The sequence below is a fragment of the Diuraphis noxia genome, unplaced genomic scaffold (assembly GCF_037042655.1).
Source record: "Diuraphis noxia isolate RWA-SAM2 unplaced genomic scaffold, SU_Dnox_SAM2 contig0003, whole genome shotgun sequence".
Lineage (NCBI taxonomy): Eukaryota > Metazoa > Arthropoda > Insecta > Hemiptera > Aphididae > Diuraphis > Diuraphis noxia.
The window spans coordinates 33,615,076-33,634,319 of record NW_028301713.1 but is presented as its reverse complement, the minus strand read 5'-3'; the positions used below and the strand labels follow the sequence as shown (position 1 = coordinate 33,634,319).

The window sequence follows — 19,244 nt, the reverse complement described above, 5'->3', positions numbered from 1 at the left end:
TAACATACCGGCCGCTGGCTGTTTATCTGGTTTACGTTTTTGACATTTTCTGCATGAAATTACATAATTTTTTATATCTTTTTGCATAGTAGGCCAATGGTATCGCGATCTCGTATTTTATTGAACACTTTATGAACACCTAAATGCGCACCAGACATTTTTTCATTATGAAAGTGCTCGATCACCTCTTTGATTAAGCTAGATGGCAATGCTATTACTAGTTTTGGCGTGCCTTTATAAATATCCCTATAATACATAAGTCTATCATCATCATTTATTACGTACGATTTCGCCTTCCTAACCCATTTTATTTCTGATGACTCAGGATTTTGAATTGCCCCAGTTATGTTTTGTAAAAAATCATCACGCGTTTGCAACAAATGTACATTAATAGGTTCTACCAATGATATGATATGCTGTGATGGCGTAAATATAGAAATTGTTATGTCGATTTCTGTGTCATAAAAAACGTATTTTATCATGTTTAAAATAATTAACCATTTTAATGTTTCTGAGTCGAAGGTAGTTTTGGGTATCGCTATTTTATTAATGTTATATGTACTACTAAATATTTTTAACAACTTTAACGAGTTGAATAATGATTTGTATGACGATTTTCCATAACATTTTGACTTTGTAATTAAATAGATTATAAACTGGCTCTTAAAATGTAAATAAGCAAGCTGACCGATTTTTTTGTTTTGTGCCTTTAATTCGCTTACGTGGCCATATTTATTTTTGAATTTAAGACTAATCCCATTATTCATTTCAAAATCTTGTGAAACACAATGCACCAAGTGAAATGTTTCATCAAAATAATCGCTAAACAAGTCTTGACGGATTTGTTTAATATCGAAATTAAATGTAACTCCCTTGTCATTATTATGCATAAAATCATCGTATGAAATAGAATTGTATAATTTTTCCGTAGAATTAACATTTACCATATTTATATCAGACAATTCTGATTCTGTGTCATATTTAATTTGTGCTGACTCATCAAAACCTGTAGGGTGTCTTGATAGAAAATTCACCGCCTTATTAAAAATACCTTGCTTATATATTACGTTAAATTCATATCCTATTAGTTTCGTTCTTATTCGATTTAATACATGTGAATCTGATTTTAATTTTTGAAGTCCTACCAAATTTTTGTGGTCTGTCCATACTGTGAATTTTTTTCCATACAGGTATTGTCTAAAATGGGTGCATCCAAAAAACAAGGCCGATGCCTCAAGTTCTAACGTTGAATAATTTTTTTGCGCTGGTAACAGTTTTTTTGCACCAAAAGACACCGGATGAATATTGCCATCATCATCCCTCTGCTGTAAGATTACCCCTAAACCAAATAAAGACGCATCCGTTACCAAAATAGTATCAGCATCTTCGTTATAATGCATTAGTACTGGTGGTGCTATTAATTTATTTTTTAATTCATTAAACGCATTTTCATGATTTTTTTCCCATTTTATGCTGTCTTTTTTTGTTTTAAAATTACCTTTCGTTAACTCAGTTAAAGGAAAAGTGATTTTACTAAAATTTGGAATATACCGTCGAAAATAATTTGCCAATCCCAAATAACTACGTAATTGATTCATGTTAGTCGGGGAGCTTACTTGTGTAATCGCTTTTAGCCCTTCGTCTGTTGAACAGATACCCTTTTTATCAATTATATTTCCTAGAATTTTTAACTCTGTGTACCCAAATTTACATTTTGACAATTTTAATTTTAAATTATATTGTTTAAATCTTTCCAGAGTTGATTCTAAAGAATATAAGTGATCATCAAATGTTTTTCCAAAACATGTGCAATCATCAATATAATTTACATTAATTTTATAATTTAGGTTTGTCATGATTTTATTCATAGCTTCCTGATATTTGCTCGGGCCATTGCAAATTCCCATCGGCATACGTTTAAATTGATATTTCCCGGATGTAGTACAAAACGCTGTTAGCTCTTTAGCCTTTTCACTTAATTTAAGTTGATGAAAACCCGATATAGCGTCCATGCAAGAAAAAAATGCATTTCCCGCTAGACAGTCGTAAATACTTTGAATAACTGGAAGTGGAAAAGATTCTTTAATAGTTATATCATTTAGTTTTCTATAATCTAATACCATTCTATATTGTGTTGATGACTTTTCTTTCTTCGAACCTTGTGGTTTGCCTTTTGGTACTAAAAAAATTGGAAATGAATATGGTGAATTCGATGGTTCAATTTTATTATTCCCGCTTTAAGCATTTCTTGTGTTTGTTCTTCAATTTCATCCCTCTCAAACTTACTTAATTTGAAATTCGGGAGATTAATTGGAATATTTTTGGTTAAAAAAATGTCTACTGGTTCAGTTTTTGAATCTCCCAAGTCCCACTTAGATTTCGAGAACACAGATTCGTATTTTTGTAGCAAGGATAATAATCTACTTTTCTGTGATTCATTCAGATTTGGATTAATATCAAATTTTATTTTATTATTTACGTGGCGATCGTCAGGTAGATTCCTGTCAACTTTTTTAAATGTAGTATATTTCCTATCTTGGCTATGAATATTTGGATTGTTTAAATTTAATGAAATGTGTTTTACTTCACGCAAATCGGTTAATGGACAATTAGCGAGTTTCAGGTCGTTCTCATCATTTATTATATCGGTTTCGGGTACCTTGTTAGTGGCTGCTAACATTTTCCTCTCCCTTAATAGGGTGCGAGAAGTATTAAGAGAACGAAAATTATGCGTAAATGTAACTTGTGTCACTTCTAGGTTCGGATTATCATTATTTTTATCATAACATCCCGGTGTCCAATGATTATTTTCAAAAAAAACTACTAGAAATTTTCTACCTGGTTTATAAAACCCTAAACCTGCTGTTTTATTAAAATTTTCGTAATTTGGACATATAATAATTAAATTAAAATTATAAAAATCAGCTATTGCTGATAAATCCTCGCCCTCTAACCAAATTGGTTTTTCATGCAAATTTAAGTCAAGCAAATGAGATATTGTTTCCACGGTTACATAAATATTTTCATGTGCGAGCATCACTGTCAACGCATAAATACCACAGAATCCATCTCCAGGGACCTCAATCAACTTACGGCTACACCTAACAATGCCACGTAACCTCGGCTGGATGATTAATAAATTTCTAAATTTTTCAGTTTCAATGTTATTATCCTTATCTTTATTTAATATAGGTTTATTAACTATTTTTTTAATTTTCAATTTAATATTTTCCGAAGTTATGCGGTTTTTATCGAACTCTAAAATAACTAAACCTTTATCACCTGTTAAAATTATCTGTTTATTAACAAAATTAATTTTCGCTTGATACAATTTTAAGAAATCCGTGCCTATTAAACTAGGTCCTACTAAATTTTCAACTACCATGCATTTTATAGGAAATTTAATATTTTCAAAAATAACAATGGTATTAATGATACCAAGTAGTTTTAAATTTGAGCCATTTGCCGTAATTAGCTTTACGCAATCTATTGCTTTTAGAGTTATTCCTATAGGTAAATTGTCAGCATTAATTATAGACGCGGTGGCTCCTGTGTCTATTACAAAATTATATTCTATGTCATTAATTTTTCCTACTACCTCAAGTCTCTGACCTGGTTCAAATGCAGCCGGAAGCGAAGTAGGATTACACGTTGTTATGTATTTGTTTATTGTGTCGCCATCATTTTGTTGCTGTTCAGCAGTTATTACATTTTTATTTTTGAAATTATTTTGAATATTATGGTCACTCAATTCTGGTATTATATTTTTATTGAAAAAACTACTTATATTATAATCGTCTATGTTGTTTTCTTTCGTATCGATTGTATTATGCTTATTGTTAAGTTTTAAGTATTTCACTTTCTGTGTGGTTTCATTATCTATATATTTCTTCGCAATTATTGATTCCAACACTTTTATATCGGAAATTATTTCGATTGTTTCGGTAGAATTTTTTTGTTGGCATAGAGGGAGTCTAACCACTCTCTCTCGACTTACTAGTTTTTTTGATTATTATGATATGTTTTATTTCGATTAAATGTGTTATTGTCAGGTATCTGACCAATAGCGTGCTGATTCATCACATTATTTACGTCTACATTTTGTCTGTTACCATTTGTATTATACGATGGAATTTGATAATTTTGGCCTACGTAATGTTCGTTAGAATTCGCCCCTTGATTATTATTATAAGCATTATTTTTATTATATTGCTGTGACTGACTTTTTTGGTTGGGCATATTCTTATATCTATTATTCCACTTTGGTTCCGTATAGCTGTTATTATTATTAAAATTGTTTGGAGGATTATAATTTTTTTTTTTTTTGATTAAAGTAATTATTATTATTCATATATTGGTTTGGCATAATTCCGTTGTTTGCACTAAAGTTATTATTTGGATAAAACGTATGATTTGGGTGATAACTCTGATTATTATAATAATTGTTCGGAATAAATGAATTATTTGCATTGTAATTTTGATTATTAAAATTATTGTTATTATTGTTTGGGCTGTAATTGCACATATTATCATTACTGAATGTATCGTTTGGATTATTTGTAAGACTCTGATATGAACTATTCCCATGTATGTAATTATTAAATTTGTTTTTCTGGTTAACATTTCTATCACCATTTTTAAAACTATTTAATTTAGATTTCAAAAATTCATTTTCTTTCTTTAAGCTGTCAATATCTACAGAATTTATATTTTGGAAATCTGTATTCATCAATTTTAAATTTTCTATTTTCTTTAAATTAGTTTCCAAGTTGTCTAATGTGTCATTATTCATAATAGTTACTGTGTTGTAGTATTCTGGTGTTAGTGCCTCTAATATTATGTCAATTTTCTCTGTCTCAGGAATGGTACAATTAGTTTGACTAATTAAATATAAAATATCCGCCAAGAATTCCGATATTGTTTCTATCGATTTTAATTTTTTATTTCGTAATTTGTTTCTTAACATACGATTCCTAGCTGGTGAAGCAAATTTTTCCTTAAATATTCGTTCTATTTCATCAAAAGTAGGATTTAAATTATCAATTGTTAAAGTTTTGTATAATTTATATGCTGAATTTTTTAAATACAGTGGCAAGTAAGTTAATTTTATTTGCGGAGACCAAACATTAGCAGTAGCTACCACGTTGAAGTACTCAAAAAATTCTAAAACGCATTCATCACCCGAACCGTTAAAAATATTTGGGACAAATTGTTGCGGTCTTGCCATTTTATTTTTTGACGTTAATGTATTTGTATATCAATCGTTTTAATGTTAGAAAATGTTTTGCTTTTGGTGTCTATTTTATCCTCTAATGACTGTAAACAATGGATATCCTGTGTATTGTTATTAATTATTTTTAAACCAGCATTCGAGTTAATACTTAGATTTACTTTTTCAGATTCAAGTTTTAAATTATCTGATTGCTCAATATTTTTAATTGGTGAAAGTGTGTTTGTTCTATGTTTATTAAAAGATCTTTTAACTGTTGGGCCACGTCCCCAGTTTCAACAGTATCGGTATTTTTGTTTTCTAATCCTAACCGCGGTGAATCTGGTTCACTATAATTTTTTTCGTAAAACTGTTTATGACTTCTATCTAACTCTAATGATTGCTTATTTTCAGTAAAGGTAAGATCTACACTACTATCGTTAAAATAATTGTTATCTTCAGTATCAAGAAGTCCACCTCTAAAAGTTTTTATAGCCGATTTTGCGAGTTCTCTTAATTGAACAAGTGTTGATGATTCTTCATAATGTATGTTACAAAATTTTAAAAAACCCACTACTTCCGATTTATCTAACAAAAGTATCCACGATACTGTTTTCTGAGATATTATGAATTCAAATTTTCTTTCTATTGGTGTTAGCGTATTAAATTCATCTTTACTTAAACATCTGACTTCGTATAATGTGCACAGAGTAAATTTTTTAACTAACTTAGCCGATAAAGGTAACCTTCCAAATTTCGAATTTGCAAAAAAATCTCCCAAATTCTTATCATCAATCTGTCGTAATATGATTATTAAATCCGCTGCATTTATTTCTGAATGAAATTGTTCGTTTAAAAATAATATATTTGATTTTGTTACCTTAGCAATCTGATTATTAATATTTCGTTTAATATAAAATTTGACATCCATTAAAAATTATTGGGCCAATAACTTCACATAAGATTCACATGACATCCAAAAATAATATCACAACACAAGGGGTGTATCTTAGAATCGAAATTTTTTCCGTAGAGAAAAATAAATTTTATTCCCCCCAAGAAAAAAATCGGGACTCCAGGGACGGGCGCCTCCACCAACTGTGACGTCCTGTTTATATTAACGAGGTCTCCGGGACTTGACCTCGGTGTGTGCTATTATCGTTAGGAATCAAGGTTACCTTATGTGAAGCAAGGAACTCAACGTATTTATATATGTGTAACTGTTATTAAATATTTATGTATTATTATTACTACAACATCGAGTCTTATAAATTATAATATATCAAACATCAATTAATAATATGTATGTTAGGCATACCTATAAATTATAACTGAGAGTTACCGATCGGGCCATGGTGTGTCTTGGGTGTCGATATCCGATGTGGGTTGAGGTAGTCGTCCGCGGGCCATCTTCGGGTTGTTGTCCAACTATCGACTTCCGACTCTAGCCTGTCTCTCTATCCACCATCGACTCTACTAGTCAGGAGTCCCGGTCGGTCATTAACACGACGTGTGCTAAACGTCGCGTCAGCATAATATATATTGCATACATATGTACACCTTGGTATTATTAACACTCAGCATATTAGCCATGCTCAGCGTACGAATTAATGTACGATGTCGATGACGACAATCGTTACATGTGCATGATGCGCAAAGTTGGGCAAGAACTAGTTAATAAGTTAAAACTTAAAAGTTAATTGATAGTTACTTTTTTTGATAATTTTTAACTTAACAACCTTGTTAAAAAAAATATAATATCAGAAAATATCACATCATATTTTATTATTTATTGTTTACAGCTATACAATACAATTTGTAATTTTTTATTTATAGGTAGGTAAAAATACCTATACCTACCTATAAACAATAAACGATAATACTTTTACCAATACACCGATTCACCGTAACAAGTGTTTGGTGCAATTGCAGTGAAAATTAATCGTGCTGTTGTTTATCACATGAATTGTATTATTCTTCCAATATGTTTGGTTTATATTCGAATTAGACGAATTGCTAACTTGTATCGAGTTAGGCGGTGGCAATCCCTTATCAAAGGTTAGGTTAGGTTAAGATTTCTCCAAAGCGGATACAACATTATAGTATCCACTCTTCAAGACCGACGCTGCATTTAAATTAACGTTGTGGGACCTTATATTATTCGAAAATATTAAATTTTCGAAGCTTTCGAGTTGATTTTTAATTTGCATGATATCTTCTTTTATTTCTTCTAAATTGGGTTCCTATGATAAAAAAAAAAAAAAATTATAATTTATAATAATTTTTATGCGTGTAAAGTAACTTGATGTTTATTGTTATTATTAAGTATTTTTCCCTTATAAATACTAAATTATTATAAAATCATGTAAGTTTCATTAATCAGTTGTTGAACTAATAATTGCAGTGGCGTATTTAGGTTTTTGTTGTCGTGGTGGGATATGATTGTATACAGTAGCTAGAGGTCTTCAAAATATTCCAAAAAATAAAAAGCATTTAAAAAAAAACAATTTTAAAATTTACTAGGGTCTTTAAAACAATTTCACGGTCTATCAGTTAAAGAATAAATACATCAAAACTAGATATAATTTATACCTACATTCTTAATAATGTATAAACTTAGTATACTTACTAAAGTTGGTTTTGCACTGGTTGGTTTGGTTCATTTATAACTTTTCCTGCACATAACACAATATCCAGTTATTATAAAGATGAAAAGAACAATTTTCATTTTAATATTGCTGTGATATGCCAAGTGTCGTTTTTTGATTGGTTGTATTATATTTTCGTCTTCAATCTAAAAAAAAAATACGTAACCAGTTATAAATTACTTATAAAACAAAATACATTTTACTTCGTTAATAATACAACAAAATTCTTTGTTTCTCATTTAATTTGAATACAATACGTAAAAAATTCAATGAGAAACAAAGAATTTTGTTGTATTATTAACGTAAGTAAAATGTATTTTGTTTTATAAGTAATTTATAACTGTTTACGTATTTTTTTTTTAGATTGAAGACGAAAATATAATACAACCAATCAAAAAACGACACTTGGCATATCACAGCAATATTAAAATGAAAATTGTTCTTTTCATCTTTATAATAACTGGATTATTATATTGTGTTATGTGCAGGAAAAGTTATAAATGGACCAAACCAACCAGTGCAAAACCAACTTTAGTAAGTATACTAAGTTAGAAGAAATAAAAGAAGATATCATGCAAATTAAAAATCAACTCGAAAGCTTCGAAAATTTAATATTTTGTTTCTCATTTAATTTGAATACAATACGTAAAAAATTCAATGAGTTCTATATTCAATGGCAAACTATCAAACGAAAATGATTGTTATTATAAATATTTGCAAGCCGAGAAGGTGTGGTTACTATATTGAAATATTTTTTGTTGTTAGCCAGTAATCAATAATTGGTATACAATAGTGGGTTACACTTATTAGAAAATAATAATAAAATGGAAGACATTTTTAAGTACTAATATTAAATTTATTTCACACACACACATCGATAAAATGATTGAGTATATATTTAAATATTATACGAATGTAATACTAAAAGCCCTCCCCCGTCTACCCTTATATACGAGTTTCAAATTTGTATCAACTCTACCGTTGAATTCTAATATTTCTTCATCCTTGAGATGTTTGGGCTTCGGGAGATATACCTCAAGGCGATTCCCCGCATCACCTTCGAGCGTGTTGATGACGGTCTGTCCGTACTGTGTGTCCTGATTGACCATCTTCAATACTAATAATCCTCTCGAAGTCCACTTGAAATATTCCTCGTCAGAGTGTCGGTGAAGCGAACAGTGGACGAGTGATATCGAATGCTTCACTTCCACATGTATTTAAACATTGAAAATTTCCTTCCTCAGAAATACCTCACCCCCTCATATGATACCCGTGAGACACTTTTAACCATTGGAAGTACGCGCTAACTTTCTATATTCAAAAACAACGAGAGCAACAACAATTAAGTCATTATCACCATAAGGTGTGAAACGGTTTAACATATCACTCAATTAACGTTAACGATCTGTTTTCAATGATATTTCATGCTATCTAAATATGGATCATATAACATATCTAAATATATTCTTCATTCCAATGTCATTACACACGCATAGCATATGTTAAAGATGAGCTCTATGTTATAGATATTTTAAAAGCGGTATTTTCAAACATTTATTATTTTCATTTACATCTATGTATAGAATTGCTTAGATATAATAATTTTTAAAATATTTTCGTAGGTAGTATTGTTGATCCGTTAGAATACTATCGAAGGCGCGTGTTAAGATTTTAAGACATTTTAATGGATTCGTTTTCGATCAGAAATTATTATACATACCTATTATTATACACTCGCGAGCGCGTCTGTGTGTGTGCGCGCGCCCGTGTTTACTCCACATAACGCTCGTTTACAATAAGGTGTTATAGTATTAGACCTTTACACTTTACATGTATACCTACCTTAATTTTCACTAAATGGTTAGTTTTCATGATGTTTTTAGAAATCATCAATATCATATTATTGTGATATGTTGTAATATTACCATCGTGAATACTTATAAAAATGTGATAAATAAATCGATGTAAAAATTGAATAATTGAAATAATCGATCAGGTCTATATTATGGTTATATTATGTATGCATGTAGGTATATTGTATGTATATATGTATATACATAGCTGTATAGTTAGATCGACCATAATGTATACTTCTTTATATGATTTTATTATTTCATGTAACTCAGAGAACTGTATATGACCTGATTGAATGAAATCAAAGCTCCTTTATACAATTTATCTATACTATCATCCATAAATGTGATATCCACGGCTTTCTCATTAGATGATTTTTATACATAGTATGAATAAACTTTCTCTTTTAACTGTAGTAGTTTGTGGATTATGGTATGACCACTCATGATATGATATGATTACTCATTGTTTATAGTATATAGCTACTTACGAAATGGTACACCAAATCATTATGGTATGGTGTTAACACTAACGGAATGGTACTACCACTCATGGAGGAGGATTAAGGTTGGTCTAATTCCACCCGAGTTAACTAGATACTAGAAGGATAGTCATGACGCTGATATATGTATACCATGGATGAAGGGTTGGAATGAAGTTAGATTAGTTAGGATTCTTAAGTTTGTGGGTAAATGGAGGCTGATATAGATCAAGTGAACTTGGGAGGGTTAGTTATGTGAATCATAGTGGTGGGTGAGAGCACTCACTTGACAATAATTTTTAATGGCGTTAAAAGTGGGTTATGTGGGTATTGAGGAGTAGGGAAAGGCTGGGAGTGGTGTGATGTGGTATGGTAAGGATAGGTGGTGGGGGATGGCATAGGCTCATATGGGTTTCTATTTTAAGGTGTTAATATAATATTAGGTAAAACATTCACTTACAATAAGGTGTGATGTGATTGGTTATGGAAAGAATATACATCTTAATTTCTACTAACAATAGTTATTTTAAAAATATTCCAGATATTATCGATATATATATATATATATATGTTATGAGATATAGTAGTTATAACTTAAATATACATACGCTTTCATAATTCACTCGATTTCAATATTTTAAGTGTGTATTAATATCACATTGAATATTAACAAATAACTCTTACGATAAGTATTTTAAGTATTGTTAGACATTTACTATCATTTTTATTTATTATTATTATTATTATTATTATAATAATATATTATCAATATTTTATTTAATGTAGTTATTTATGATATAGTTGTATGTTGAAGGGTTAATAAAAAGGTATATTTTTTAAAATTGTTCATAATCGAATTGATATCGAGTGTACTGAAAGGTTTATTTATAATATTTTCCACATCTAAATGTATTCTAATTAAGTATATAAGAATATAATTGAATATAATTTTTAAGTTAAATATAACTACTCCGTAATAGTCAGTGGCTAACAGCGATTCTGACTCCCTTAAAAGGTAATTAAAAGTGATACACTCTCTATTTTCATAGTAACGTTTTAAGAGTTTTAACCGTTTCCAACCGTATACGATATTTCAATATGTACATATTATGCTTGATAATTAAATATAATTTTTCCTAAAGAAAATATTATTTATAATTATTGTAAAAATTGATTAGGTTTGTATGTGACTGTGTATGAATGTATGTATATTTATATACATGTATGAATGTATGTATATAATACGTATGAAAGCATATGTAAGTATTTATGTATGAATGTATATTATATGTATGTAAGCAGTGGCATCAAAAAATGGTTGATACTGTCTGTAAATACCTCGCATTTAGTCTGTTTCGGATATATAGCCTCCATAGTTTAGTGGTTAGAGCACTGGTCTTGTAAACCAGGGGTCGGGAGTTCGATTTTCTCTGGAGGCATAACATTTTACTATGTAAGTATAGTAATTGTAGGGTATAATTTTCAATAGATTTGAATTATTGATATAGATGGAATACTGTAATGTATAAGTGATCGATTAATATTCGATTATCGGTGGTGATTTGTATAAAAATCACGAATGAACTAGCTAATCGATAAAAAATTTAATAATTATTGTAAAAATCGATCAGGTTTGTGTGTATAGCTATGTATGAATGTTACATTCAGAATGTATGCATATTTAGATAATTAGATGTATATATATCAGGTGTATTAATGTATAAGTATATACATTTATGGTATAGGTAGGTGATAAGTATCTTCATAAGTGTATGAGTGTATCGATCATAATCAACACTCCTTATCGATTTATTATTTCATATAAGTTAGAGAATCATATATTATGACCCGGTTAGACTAAATCAAAGTTCTATAATTTGATTTACTTATACCATCATCCATAAATATGATGTGAGCTATCGATTGGTTACTTATGGTATAGCTTGACTACTTATGATATGGTATGGTTTGTTCGTGGTTGGGATTATTGATACTATAAGGGAGGTGTAAAATTAATTATTAGAATATAGGTAGGCAAGTATCTAATTTATTTCCTATTCATAAAACAAAAAATATTATTCATTATTAATGAGAATACAAGCGTTTATGGGATACTGAGTATATGTATATAGTTATATTTTTCTTTCCTCAATGATGTGCTTACCCATAGAACTTTTCTATTGTTATATAAAATAATATATGATTAACTCTATGAATATTCAGTACTAAAATAATTGTAATAAATAATTGTTGAATATTAATTATACTTTTAAATAATATTTTATATTCCCTATTGTTATTACTCTGTAAATTAAACAATAATAAAATAATATACATATATCACATATGTATGTATAATTTCGCTGCATACCACCTAATGATGTTTTAGATAACTATGTATAGTTATCATAATGTTAAGAATTGTATAATGTTTATATTATATAACATATTAAATACAGTGTGATAATTTTATGTAGTGAAGTATAAGACTGGTGATGTACTAACTAGCTAGTGACACTTGTAGGACTAGGTGGTTATCGATTTGCGATATATTTTAGTATTGATAACATTTTAAGTCATATATTACTAAAATATCGTTTAATAATTTACAATGTGAAACGATTAATATATCAAAATAACAGCGTTAGGTATTCTAGTAATTTTATCGTAGGAATGGTATATGGTAGGTAATATAAAAAACAATATATACATATATATCTTAAGATAATAGTGTTTTAGTTATTAGCATACGATCTATATTATCCTGAAGGTGACAGTACTCGAAATATATTTATTAAATGAAACAGTTGAGTGTGATGAGGGTAAAACACTAGTAAACGAAGGTCAACTCAACCTTCTATAGTAAGAGGTTACCACCTCTGAATTTCTTAAGGGGTTTTGGGTTGAGGTATATAATTTATTTATTTATTATTTAATAATAAGTTACTGATAACTATAACCATCTGTTGTGAGTTAGGTATATACACTCATACGTATTACCATCAATATATTATTGTAAACATATCATATAATTATACACATTTTTAGTATACCGGCTCTGTAGCTTAATTGGTTAAAGCGTCGAAATGTAAGACGGAGATTGAGAGTTCGAATCTCTCCAGAGCCTTTATAGAATATTTTATTTATTAAAAATATTCACACATATTATACATATGACACTTATAATGTAATAAAATCGTATTAGTAAAATACATGGTTGACATGTATTTTATCTATGGATACATACAATATATATCACTATTGTTTGATATTTATATTTTACTAGATGTGTATGCTATGTTGTTCCATACATATCCCCGATGAATATTAGAATGATATATTTTTCACTTATATTGAAATGAAAACGAAAACATTTTGTATTGACAACTATATTAAGAAAATTAATTTTTATATTATAACCGATAACATCAATATCTTTCACATATGTGTATGATACCGCATATATCATCATGAAGGTGGTTTAAAGAAAATAATTAAATAAACTGATTAATTAATAATAATAATAAAAAAAATGATTAATTTGAATGATCTGATTTGTCTGTATGTAAATAGGTGAGTAGTGAGGTTTAGTATGGTAAACACTTCACGTATATTATTTATTACTACTAATAAACTTCATGTTATTTTAGAAGTTATCAATATATGTAACGTACATAATATAATACTTAAAACCTAATATTGCTATTGTTAGTATAGTTAATATAGTATAAATTTCATACTAAGGCTGAATACTAATACATATTAGGTAATCCACTATATAAGGCGTGATGTGACTGAATATGATATATATATATATAATATACTCTTAATTACTGTTAGTGAGATGTTTTTAGGATATTTCATAAACTATCAAAATGTAACACATAATATAGTAATTATAGTTTAAATATAGATACATATTTACACTTCAGCGTAACCGTATAGTTATGTTGGAAAATTGAATGATTGAAATAATCAATGTTCGTAGATGAGTAAAAGTATGATTGCCTCATTCATAACTAAATTGTCTTTTATATCAAAAATATATGATACATTGTTATGGGGTAAATAGCTATCATATGTTATAGGACATATATACTTTTTTCATATTTCCCACTGATACAAGATAATGGTTTATCGTTCATAATTACTTAGTAGCGCTATGGTATATTGTATTTTATAATTTACAATCGTAATATACACATCGTGTACTATATTATGTTAACAATGATATCACGGATAGAGGTGTCAAATATACAACACATCACCCTAGGAGGATGGTGAAGGTTATCTGATATATCTGATAACGGTGGATAACTCGATGTTATATTACAGATCACTATTCGAATATATTAATTTATATTATTATTATTATTATTAATAACACTTTGCATAGCTTTCATCACCCTCGAACTATACCACCGTATAACCGACAGTTACTGATAGGCCGCTACACTGGTTATGAGTATATTATTCACAACCACTACAACATTTACGTTTTAATACAATTATTTATACGCTATACGATCGCTAGTGTGTTTGATACATGAGAACTCGGATCTGGAATATCCTCATTATACAACTTTTTTTTTTTTTTTATCGAAGTTGAAAACATTCGATTCACTCCCACATCAATCGTATTAAGATGAATATTCGTTAGCTGATTGTGGATTCATTTATGATAGTTTGAAGTATAATTTTACAGGTGTGGGTAAATGGAGGAATATTATTATATTGTTTATGCACCCATCAATGCATGTATGCTTGAAGGTAGGTATATGATATATTGGTATAGTATTTTGAAGTATACTTTTTCAAGGTGTCGGTAACGGAGGGATATATTTATATATTATTTTATAGCTATAAATGTATGTATGTTCGGAGGTATGATATATTGGAGGGTATCTATGGTAGTTTAAAGTTTAGTTTTCAAGGTGCGAGTATATTAGAATATTATTTATTTATTTATAATTGTAGATTTTATGATTATATAATAAGTCTTATAGAAGTAATTATATTTTATGTTTTAAATCTATTTATTACGAGTATAATGTAAATCAATTAAGACTAGATAAATTGTAAAATAGTTGAAATAAATGTGTAAAGAATTCTTTAATAAAGTAGTTGTTGTAGAGTTTGAGAATATAATAAAAATATTTTTCACTTTAGTATACATTATTTTTTTTATTAGAAATAATTATATCTAATAAACTATTGCTAGTTAATTCGTTAGTATTTAACATATTAATTTACTTTATACGTGAAATGTATATGTAATTTCTATTAATCTTAATAAATATTATCTTAATAATCTTTCCTTTGAAGGTATATGTATACTATAACATTGATAATAAATATATTATGATAATATATTAAAACGGTATACATCAATGTATATAAGGCCCTCCGCACACTACGCGACTTAGACGCGACGCGATTTTTGCCTCTCGCGATTTCCTAGCAAAGTGATTGGGAATCCACTGATGGCGCAATTTGATAACAACACGATTGCGACGCGACTGTGACGCGAGCGACGGACGACACGTGCGACCGATAGTGCTGGTCGCTTGGCAGTCGCGTCGCGCGGATCGCATAATATATTATTATTATATAGTAATATTATAATATAAATAATATAATATTATAATATATTATAATATATAATATATGATATATTTTTTAATAATATACCTAATATAATATGTCATAATGATGGAAGCGTTCAACGTCAAATTTGTTGGTGAAATTGAAAAACATCCAGAACTTTATAATTTCACTATACCGGAGTATTCAAGAAGGGATTGTCAAGACAAGAGTTGGCATAATGTGTCAATGGCAGTTAATTTATCTGGTAAGCAAATATACTAATAAAATAAAAATTATTTTAATATATTAATAATTGTTTTTATTTTTAATCAGAAACTAAAAACCTAATTTTAAAAATACTCCAAAAACACGCTATCACGCAATACACGTTCCGAGTATTAATAGTTTTAATTCCCACTATTATTAAACATAAATAAAATTATTTATATATTTGCCAACCAATGAAACATCTTATCAGTACTCTTTATAATGTATACAGTATACGCATTTATAAATATAACGAAATAATATAAAATCTCGTAGGTAATGCTAATATAATAATTTTTAATTTTAATAATAAAAATACAGAGAGAATACCATTAAATAACATTTTATTAAATGAAACAAAATATTACAGACTATATACAATTATTCCACTGCCACGGAAGTGATGCTTGAGGAGTAATAAAGTATCGTGATAAATAATCTCTCAAGTCATAACCTGATGATTGATCATTTACTCGTACGGTACTCTCATTTGATGTCCAATCATCTGTTGTGATGTTGGTAGTGTTATTACGCAGACCAACACTTTCTTCAAAGTTTCGCATTGCATATCGAGTACCTTCTCTTTTACGAATAAAATTGTGGAGTATACAACACGCCTTTACGATATTATTGACTTTATCAACATCTCGGCAACGAATGGCGGTACTCAGCACTTGAAATTTTTCCGTCATCATTCCAAATGTGCACTCAATAGTTTTTCTTCCTCGGCTCAATCGGTAGTTAAATACTCTTCTAATGTTGTCTAGAGTCCGTCTGGGGTAGGGTCTCATTAGAAATTTTGATAATGGAAACGCCTCGTCTGCTACAAAATAGTAAGGAAATTTACAGTTGTTAGTATCATAAGGTAGCTTTGAAGGTGGTGGAATATCAAGTTGTGAGTGAGTTATATGATATTTCATTGCTGAAGCCCGAAATATTCCACCGTCACTGTTCCTACCGGCATATCCGGTTTCGACCATTGTAAAAAGTCCATCAGCATCACAACACCCCAATAATACTATGGAATGGTAGGCTTTATAATTGAAATTACTGGAACCTGTATTCGGTAATTTCTCTATACGAATATGTTTTCCATCTATACTGCCTATACAGTTAGGGAGATTCCACAATAATTCATAACGTTCTGCAATATTTTTCCATTGATCCTTATTCGGTTTCGACATCCAATATCCATTCATCACATCCCATATTATCTGAGTCGTCTCTGCCACGATCTGCCCAACTGTTGTCTCTCCTCGGCAAAAGTACAACCCAAGCGAGACAAATGTACTCCCTGTTGCCAAATATCTGTAAAATATAAATGTAAATGTATCATCGTTTTTTGTTTTTTTTTTTTTTTTCAAAACAAAAATAATATCTACCACCTTTAAGTAGATGCTTAATATGAATGTTTTAGTGAATGAATGCAAAGAAAAATGGAGGAATCTAAGGACTACGTTTGTGAGAAGAATGAAAGACTCTAAAAGTGGATCCAAAGCCAAAAAACCGTATTATTTGAACGAGGCAATGCAGTTCACGATACCATTTGTCAAAACCTCTGCAATACCTAGTGGAAATTTGTCACCTATTCCTAATGAAGATTTTGAGACTCCCGATGTGTGGGAAAACTCAGACATATCGGAATATCCTGAACCAAACCAGCAGGACAGCAATCCAGTCTCATCACCAGATATGCTTCTACCACTTTCTCCTAATCCCTCTACTCTGAATAGCACCACACCACTAATTACGAGACAATCTGAAACTGAGCGCGTTAACACTCCAGAATCGACATTTTTGAAGTCCAAATATACTACAAGTAAAAAAGTTAAGAAAAATAACTCTAGTTCTACTGATGCTGACAAAGCGTTTGCTGAATATTTTGAAACCAAGAAAGCCAAATTGGCCGCTAGTACTTCTGATGCCAGAACAGATTCAGTGAAACAATTTTTGAATAGTCTTATACCAGATCTCTTAACAATGTCAGATGTACAACTGAGAACTTATAAGCGTAGATCTATTGAACTTATAGACGCAATACTTTGTCCTCCCCCAGTGAACAGTCATTCTTCAGTTGGTACCTATTTATCTTCGTTTACATCAGATGAAAGCTCAGAAAATTCAAATTACACAGTCTTGTAATGATTAATTTTATAAATAGTATATTTAATAAGAAGGATTTGTTTTTTTTATGATTTATTTTATAAACACTTATGTTAAATAAAAAGGATTTGTTTTTTTTTATGATTTATTTTATAAACAATTATGCTAAAGAAGAAGGATTTGTTTTTTTTATGATTTATTTTATAAACAATTATGCTAAATAAGAAGGATTTGTTTTGTTTATGATTTGCTATATTAAACTATATTAAAAAGACGGATTTTTTTTTTTTATGGCAGTAATATTTATTTAATGTGAAGTATTTAGTGTTCAGAAAAGGTCGCTAAGCTAAAAGTTGTCTAAGAAGTTTATAATAATTGGTAAGGCCTTAAATGTATATAATGATATATTACATGGTAAGGTAATAAACAAATTTGAATTAATTTCTTTGAATAATATAATACTTTATTATTATCGAGCCTCACTTGATCACATACGTTGATAATAAGATAACATATGTTTATAATGTTTATATTCTTGTGTTCTATACAGCATAACATTTTGACAATATTTTGACTCGTTTTGGGCTGTTTTCACTTGCCCCCCCTTTTTTATGATTAGTTTTATAAAGGATAATATTAAAAACTATATTAAAACTATTATAGGTATAAAATAATTTTAATAATAATATAATATTATTAAAATAGTAATATAATTTATGTACCTTAATGTGATTAATATTCGTTCTTCTGCGCCCACACATTCTCTCATGTTAGTATTCTTCTGATGAATGGCAGGAGAGAGAATGTCAACAATTTCTTTATAGGATTCCTTCGACATTCTATAGCAGTGGTTCTCAACGGGGGCAATATCGCCCCCCAGTGGGCGGTAAAGTGTCACCGAGGGGCAATGAACTAGTTTTGGTGGTAGGGGGGCGGTGAACTAATTTCTGCATTCCAAAAAAAATTGACTTTGTGGAAGACCAATTTTGGTCGCCTCGAGTTCAGCCAGTTCCCAGTCTTGGCTGATCTGCACAAAAACAGTGAAATAGCTTTCGACAACATACAAGTTTACTGTCAACACCTCGAGTCTTTACAT

General features: G+C 29.4%; 1 non-coding gene across 1 annotated transcript; it reads left to right on the top strand.

The window, feature by feature from the left end:
* The first annotated feature begins 11,558 nt into the window (after window positions 1-11,558).
* Window positions 11,559-11,631, top strand: TRNAT-UGU (transfer RNA threonine (anticodon UGU)). The gene has a single exon. It is a non-coding gene; the product is annotated as a tRNA-Thr (tRNA).
* Window positions 11,632-19,244: the final 7,613 nt, after the last annotated feature.